The 6000-nt window shown below is 41.2% G+C and overlaps 1 long non-coding RNA gene across 1 annotated transcript; it reads right to left on the reverse strand.

Moving 5' to 3' along the window:
* Positions 1 to 699: 699 nt before the first annotated feature.
* LOC112972284 lies at positions 700 to 5925 on the reverse strand. The gene is made up of 4 exons (XR_003255629.1): positions 5695 to 5925; positions 2527 to 2629; positions 2161 to 2223; positions 700 to 836 (listed from the first exon to the last, which is right to left on the reverse strand). It is a non-coding gene; the product is annotated as an uncharacterized LOC112972284 (long non-coding RNA).
* Positions 5926 to 6000: the final 75 nt, after the last annotated feature.

A 6000-nucleotide genomic window follows, 5' to 3' on the forward strand; every position in this document is an offset into this window, starting at 1 on the left:
TTTTAATGCAACTTCAGGCAAAGGAATCCTTGAAAGTGGTTACTTACTTGAAGACTGGAAGAGAGAACAACTTTTCCAGGCCTGTGGGACAAGACTGTCTTTCTATAGGAAAGAGCTATTTCTCTATGCAATGTATCAGTAAATAGAAGGCAGAAGTGAGTTATAGGAGTGGTTAATTCAGCCTTGCTCAGAAATTTCACCCACTATTTTGGGCTTTTCATTGATGAAAAATTCTCCAGGACCACTCTCAAACTAAGGAGTTGAATTAGGGCAGAGAATTTCCTCACTATAAAATGACCTCTTGCCTCTAATGCCAAGAAGGCCAAGCACAGCCATCACTTAGTTCCTTTCATTAACATAGCCACTGCAACTTGCGCTGCAAGCTGTGTGGGACAATGCCATAAATAGTATAGCTGGTATTACAGTGGGACACAGAGATAAAGAAGAGGATACCTATAAATGACATGCTTACTACATGCCAGCATTGATGCTTTTCCACCCAAGTAACCAGGCCTACAGTAAATGAGCAACACTTTCATTCTGCGTTGGTCATTACAGGGATCAGGCTCAACTGAGCAGCACTCAGAAAACTGACTAGCTGGTCAGTCAGGGCTCCCCACTGGCACAAGCAGAGCAAGCAGACAATATGGGGAGACGCGCTTGTCTGAGAGAGACACACTTGCCATTCCTGTTGAATTCAAGGTTGGAGAAGGGGAAAGAAGTCACTCGGGTGAGGAAAACAGGCCATATTAGCCACCAACATCTGTCTCTCTTCTGTCTTACGCTTGACCAGGATCTTGTCTTTTCTCCACCTCTGGGCTGGGCTTGGCATGGGGCTGCAGAATAAGAACAAGTAAAAAGTGCTTTCCTCAGGAAGCTGTCTTGTGTGGGAATCAGTCTTCCTTTATAAAAATCTGATGCAATAGGTACTTTTGCTTGTCTCCCGCATAAGGCCTCACATCAAGCCTCAGACAGGTTAGAAGGTTAGAAGGCGCAGTGTAGTTCCACCCTCAGTCAAAACCATCCTGGATTTCTCTACCAATCATTGCATAGTCTATAAGGAAATGCACATGCTTGCCATGCAGTTTAACCACCCTTTCAATGGAGATGCAGTAGCTACTTATCCAGTGCTGTTCTGGTTTGCCTCTGAGCCAGTACTCAGCCAGGCTTTAGACTGAAGCCCTGGACATGGGCTCTGCTCCTGCTCCTGTGCTGCCCATGTGACAGTCAGGCACTATCTTGCCTCTTGCTGCACCTGTCTGAGTTCTCAGACATGAGCAAAGAATCAGTCAAATTCCTTGTAGCAAAGTTGGCTAGAGAGCAGTACGGCAGGGTCCCCCATCACACCCTGGAAGATTTTCATTTATTCTCAACTATGAACAACCTAACACCTCCTCTGCCCATACCTAATCCATCACCCCAGGTGCCTCTGCCCACACAATGTCCTTTGCAAGCTTTGCACAGGAAGGTAGCCACATACTTCATGCAATCCTCTAGCCAGACAGAAGCATGCTGAGGCATCCTGTTCCCCCTCCTGCTGTTTGGCTCCATTTGGAAATGGAGCAGGCTGTCTGAGATAGGAGGTTAAACATGTCCAGGTGTGTGTGCATATTTTATATAGCTATAAAAAAAATGCTGTACGGAAAGTGTGTGGGAAATAGATAAGTGGAAGACCCAGAAAATACCTGTCCAGGGAATGGTGGGATGGCACTGAAAATCTGATCTCTGCCACCTGGCTTTACTTGCTTTCTTACTAGAGAACTTAGAGCCTGCCTTAAAACAATACATAGCTCCCATCCTATACTCACTTCTGGGCAAGCAAGCTTGGGTTCAGGCCACAACCTGGTTTCAAGGGATTTTTCCTAGGCAACACTTGCATTTGGCTAAATCCTAGATAAAAACTACCTCCAGAAGACAGCTTCTTGAATACAGACAGAAAAGCAAGTAATACAACACTATAGCAAAGTGTCTTCTATAATGTAAGAGGAATCTGGGTGTTAGATCTCTCTATATCCTTTTAGGCCTTAACCTTATTGGGAAAACTGTTAACTGAACTACTTGCAAAGTGAGAAATCAACCCAGCTGGGTCATTACCATGTAAACCTTCATCTGCATACTCACATTAACTCCCTTCCATGTTCTCTGTAACACAGACCTTACCGTTCACAGCTGCATTGTGCTTGAAGTACACACAGTAGCAGAAGCCACTTGATGTCATCCCACCTGTGAAAATGAGCAAGCAGAACATTAGGTTTTTGCCTAGGATTGCCTAGATTAACTAAAAAGAATATTTCATTTTCATATTTTGAAAATATCATTCACAAAACCTAAGGTGACATTCTGGGATGGATGACTGCAATTACAGTGGTCAGGTAATAAACACAAGGAATGAATAAAAGTTTTGAATATACTTAATATAGTATTTACTGACAATTGATCTAAAATACTTTTTTTTAAATCAATGGTCCGTAATAAAACCATTTTACTCTGCCAAAAATTACAATGATTAGAGGATTTCACTGTTACCTTCAATCTGTCCCTTCTTCTACAATCGTTATATCCTTGCAGATTACCAAAGGGAAAAAAAAAAGGAAAAATTGACTCCTTAAGCTTCTGTGAAACATTTCTTCTAAAAAAGAAGAGAAAACACATCTGAATGTTCTCTTTTAAAACTTAATTCAAACAGATGTAGTGGCCTATTACTCAGTCCCTGCAACAGCTACTTGAAAGATGAGTAGAGAACGTGTTTGACTCAGTAAAGTTTATTTCTTCCTGGTGTTCATATAATCAATGACACAAAGCATCATGACATCAAAGATCAGGCTCAAACATTTAAAAAAAAAAAAAAAAGTCAAATATTGTGAAGCAGTTCTCTACTTACTTGCTCCCCAGAAAGCCACAAGCCCCTGCTCTCTCTTGCATCTTCTGACCCTGAGGCTCTGAAAAATTGCAGTTTCTCAGCTGGGCCAAGCCAGCTGATGAACTCCACCCAGGTGTGGTCACAGAGTTTTGTTAAATCTCAATGCATATTCAAGGCRTGAAGTGGATAGATCTAGAGCAGACAGAAGAGACCTGTTTCTCAGAGAGATAAAGCACTATGCTGCTGTCACACTGTCTTCTCCAGCAAAGGGAAAACAAGAAATAAGCTTTCTGGATGCCTATTCACTACCTGAGGTCACTGATCAGAAACCAGAATCTGACTCTGGTTCAAGCATGTCCTTAGGCCCTGGGTATAGAGGACATTCACATGACTCTTGCCTGTGGTAAACACAGAAATGACACTGGTTCTTGTAGGCACTCCCATCAGTGCCACATAGCAAATATTTATATAAAATGAAGATTGTTTTGGTGAGGCAAGGAATACAAAATGACTGGGAAAAACAAGGAAGAAATAGAGTTCTGTATGTTGTATTCAGATTTTCATACGGAATGGCACAGAGAATGGAAATAGGAACACACCAAGATGCATTACATTCAGCAATGCTGTCTTGTGTGCAAACCAGGAAATCACTCAAGGCCCGCTCACTCCTACTTAGAACTAGTGAGAGGAAGGGCAGCACCTAGTGTGAAAGATTTTCAAAAACATAACAATGGAAAACATGTGTATTACGCATAGGTTAAATAGGCACATTGCATACTCTTCTCAAGTACTAGCAATGGCACTGCACAATGTAACCAGCAATACTTTTAAAGAAGCCCTATGCCCACTGAAAATGAGTGATGCCTCATGCCGCCCTGTGCTTTTGAAAATTTCCTGAGGAAAGAGCTTAAGCAGAATGCTTTGTGGAGAAACACAAGGAAAGCTCCTTACTTTACCTTTTATGCATGAGCAAAGTGAAAGCTGTTATTAACAGATAGGAACAAACCACATAGCAAAGGGGCAGGTATTGYGCTTTCTCAGTTCTCAGTCACTTTTTCTGTATTTAAGCAAACGTCACAGATGAAGTTTAAGCTGCCCCAGGAATCCTTAAGTCCTTTGGTACAGACTGTTGCCTTCCTTTCATATCCAGTGCTTTTCCACATTTACAGGTCATATAGGTACAGATCAGATCAAAAGCATCTCCCTGTTCTTTCCTTTATGGAGGAAAATGCTCCCCCACGGAGGACGTACAACATGTAAAAGCACTAGAGCACACAAATCGCCTTCTTTCATTTTGCTTTCAGGAAGCTTTGACTTCCATCAGTAACAAACATTTTAAATAAATCACTTCCCCTTCGGGACCACTGGTGGTCGCAGCTGCAAAAATATAAAATTTCATTTCATTCATTACTTCAGTACCAAAATTAAAATTTTCAATTGGAAAGTGTATGTAATAAGTATTATCCATTACTGTTTCTTTTACAAGATCAACATTGTCATTCCCAGATGTCAAATCACACCTGTGAGTTGTGAAATTTATGTCTATGCTTCTGCATGAATGGTGAACGGATCTGCAAGTGGCAGGAAAAGTGCAAACAGTAAAAATAAAAACTTTTAAAAAGATAAAGGAATTTCCCAGCACAAGAGGGCTATATTTTTCATAGCCATGAATAATATTACTTCATCCATGTAACAAAATAAACAAAGGAAGACCTTAAATATTTTGGAGAWTGTCCAGTTTGCTGAAATACAGTTTGGTCTGAAGTGAAATAAAACCCTGAATGTTGAATTGCTAACAGCTGCACCAGTATCACTTCATATGTGTTTCTGGTATAGAAACTATGAGAACAATTYATGTGATTGTGCAAAAATGCTTTAGCATGTATTATGCTCAGTTCTTTTTGTATAAAAATATGTTACAGATAATACCACTCGCAAATGTACATACAATTTATGCATGTAGTTGCACTCTCTTAATTCTTTCTACACCAGCTTTTAATGCGTTTGTTAGAACAACTTCTTCTATCTTGTTTTAATTTAGACAATCTTTGTTGCTGGGGCTGGCTTTAACAAAGCTCAAAATTGTCCAGAATCATGGGAAAAAGTATGAATACTCCAGAAATAGCAGCAGAAACTAGACATGAATCCATCATTTCTCTCTTCACCTTAACTCCAAGCAAAGGCCATTAAACTCGATTACACAGAGTGGAGGAAGGAATGTGCTACCCTCTTTAAGAAGAATCATTGTTATCTTAATTTAGGTAGTCTTCTGTAAACCACCCTTCACTATGAGCTACTTTATCTTCCATGGGTAAAACACTGGATGTACTGACACCAATGGAAATTTTACTTTTACCTTTGGTGGACCAATATTTAATTCTGCAAAGGTATACAGTGTCATCACGRAATCCCACCCCTAAGTAATAATGCAACAACAAAAAACCCTATGAAATCAGGCATAATCCTATAATGAGATGAGAGTGCTTAGAACTGTATACCCCTTGCACAAAACTTGTACTTACCTAAAAGAAGATTTCAGACAAAAAGCATGGTACTTTATTCCAAATGAGGACTGAGGATGAATGATTTTTTTAACTGTAGAATTTGAAGTTTGATCCTGCAAAAGCTAGAGGGTGTGGAACTTATTATGTGATTAGCCTCATGGCAATCTGTGGGAGATGAGAGTCTCAGGTACCCCTGAACAATCTGGATAATTTTATTGTTTATAGGTACTCAGACAGGGATGTAGGCACCAAGTTTCAGGCACCTATCCATCCATCCATCCATCCCACTCCAACAGAATAAAGCAGGAATTAAAGTACGCTTGAGCTTACCAATGGAAATAGAGGTACATAGACGATCGTGGTAATCTGAACTTTGAAATTTCATCGTGATTGCAGCCAGTATCAGCACATCATAACCACTGCTCCCATGCTGTTTTTAAGCACCTGCTAGAAGTAACTCTTCCCCAAAAGACAACCGCACCAGCAGGGCAGGGCAGTGCCACCGTTGTTTATTCCACCTAACTCAGTCCTGGCGGGCGGCAGCGGCTCCTCCGCCACGCTTCTTCCACCGTCGGGCAGCCGCGGCCGGGCAACATGCCGCTAAACCCGGCAGCGAGGCGGGGGCGGAGGCGAGGC

This window comes from Apteryx rowi, unplaced genomic scaffold (assembly GCF_003343035.1).
Source record: "Apteryx rowi isolate R43461 unplaced genomic scaffold, aptRow1 scaffold_113, whole genome shotgun sequence".
Classification (NCBI taxonomy): domain Eukaryota; kingdom Metazoa; phylum Chordata; class Aves; order Apterygiformes; family Apterygidae; genus Apteryx; species Apteryx rowi.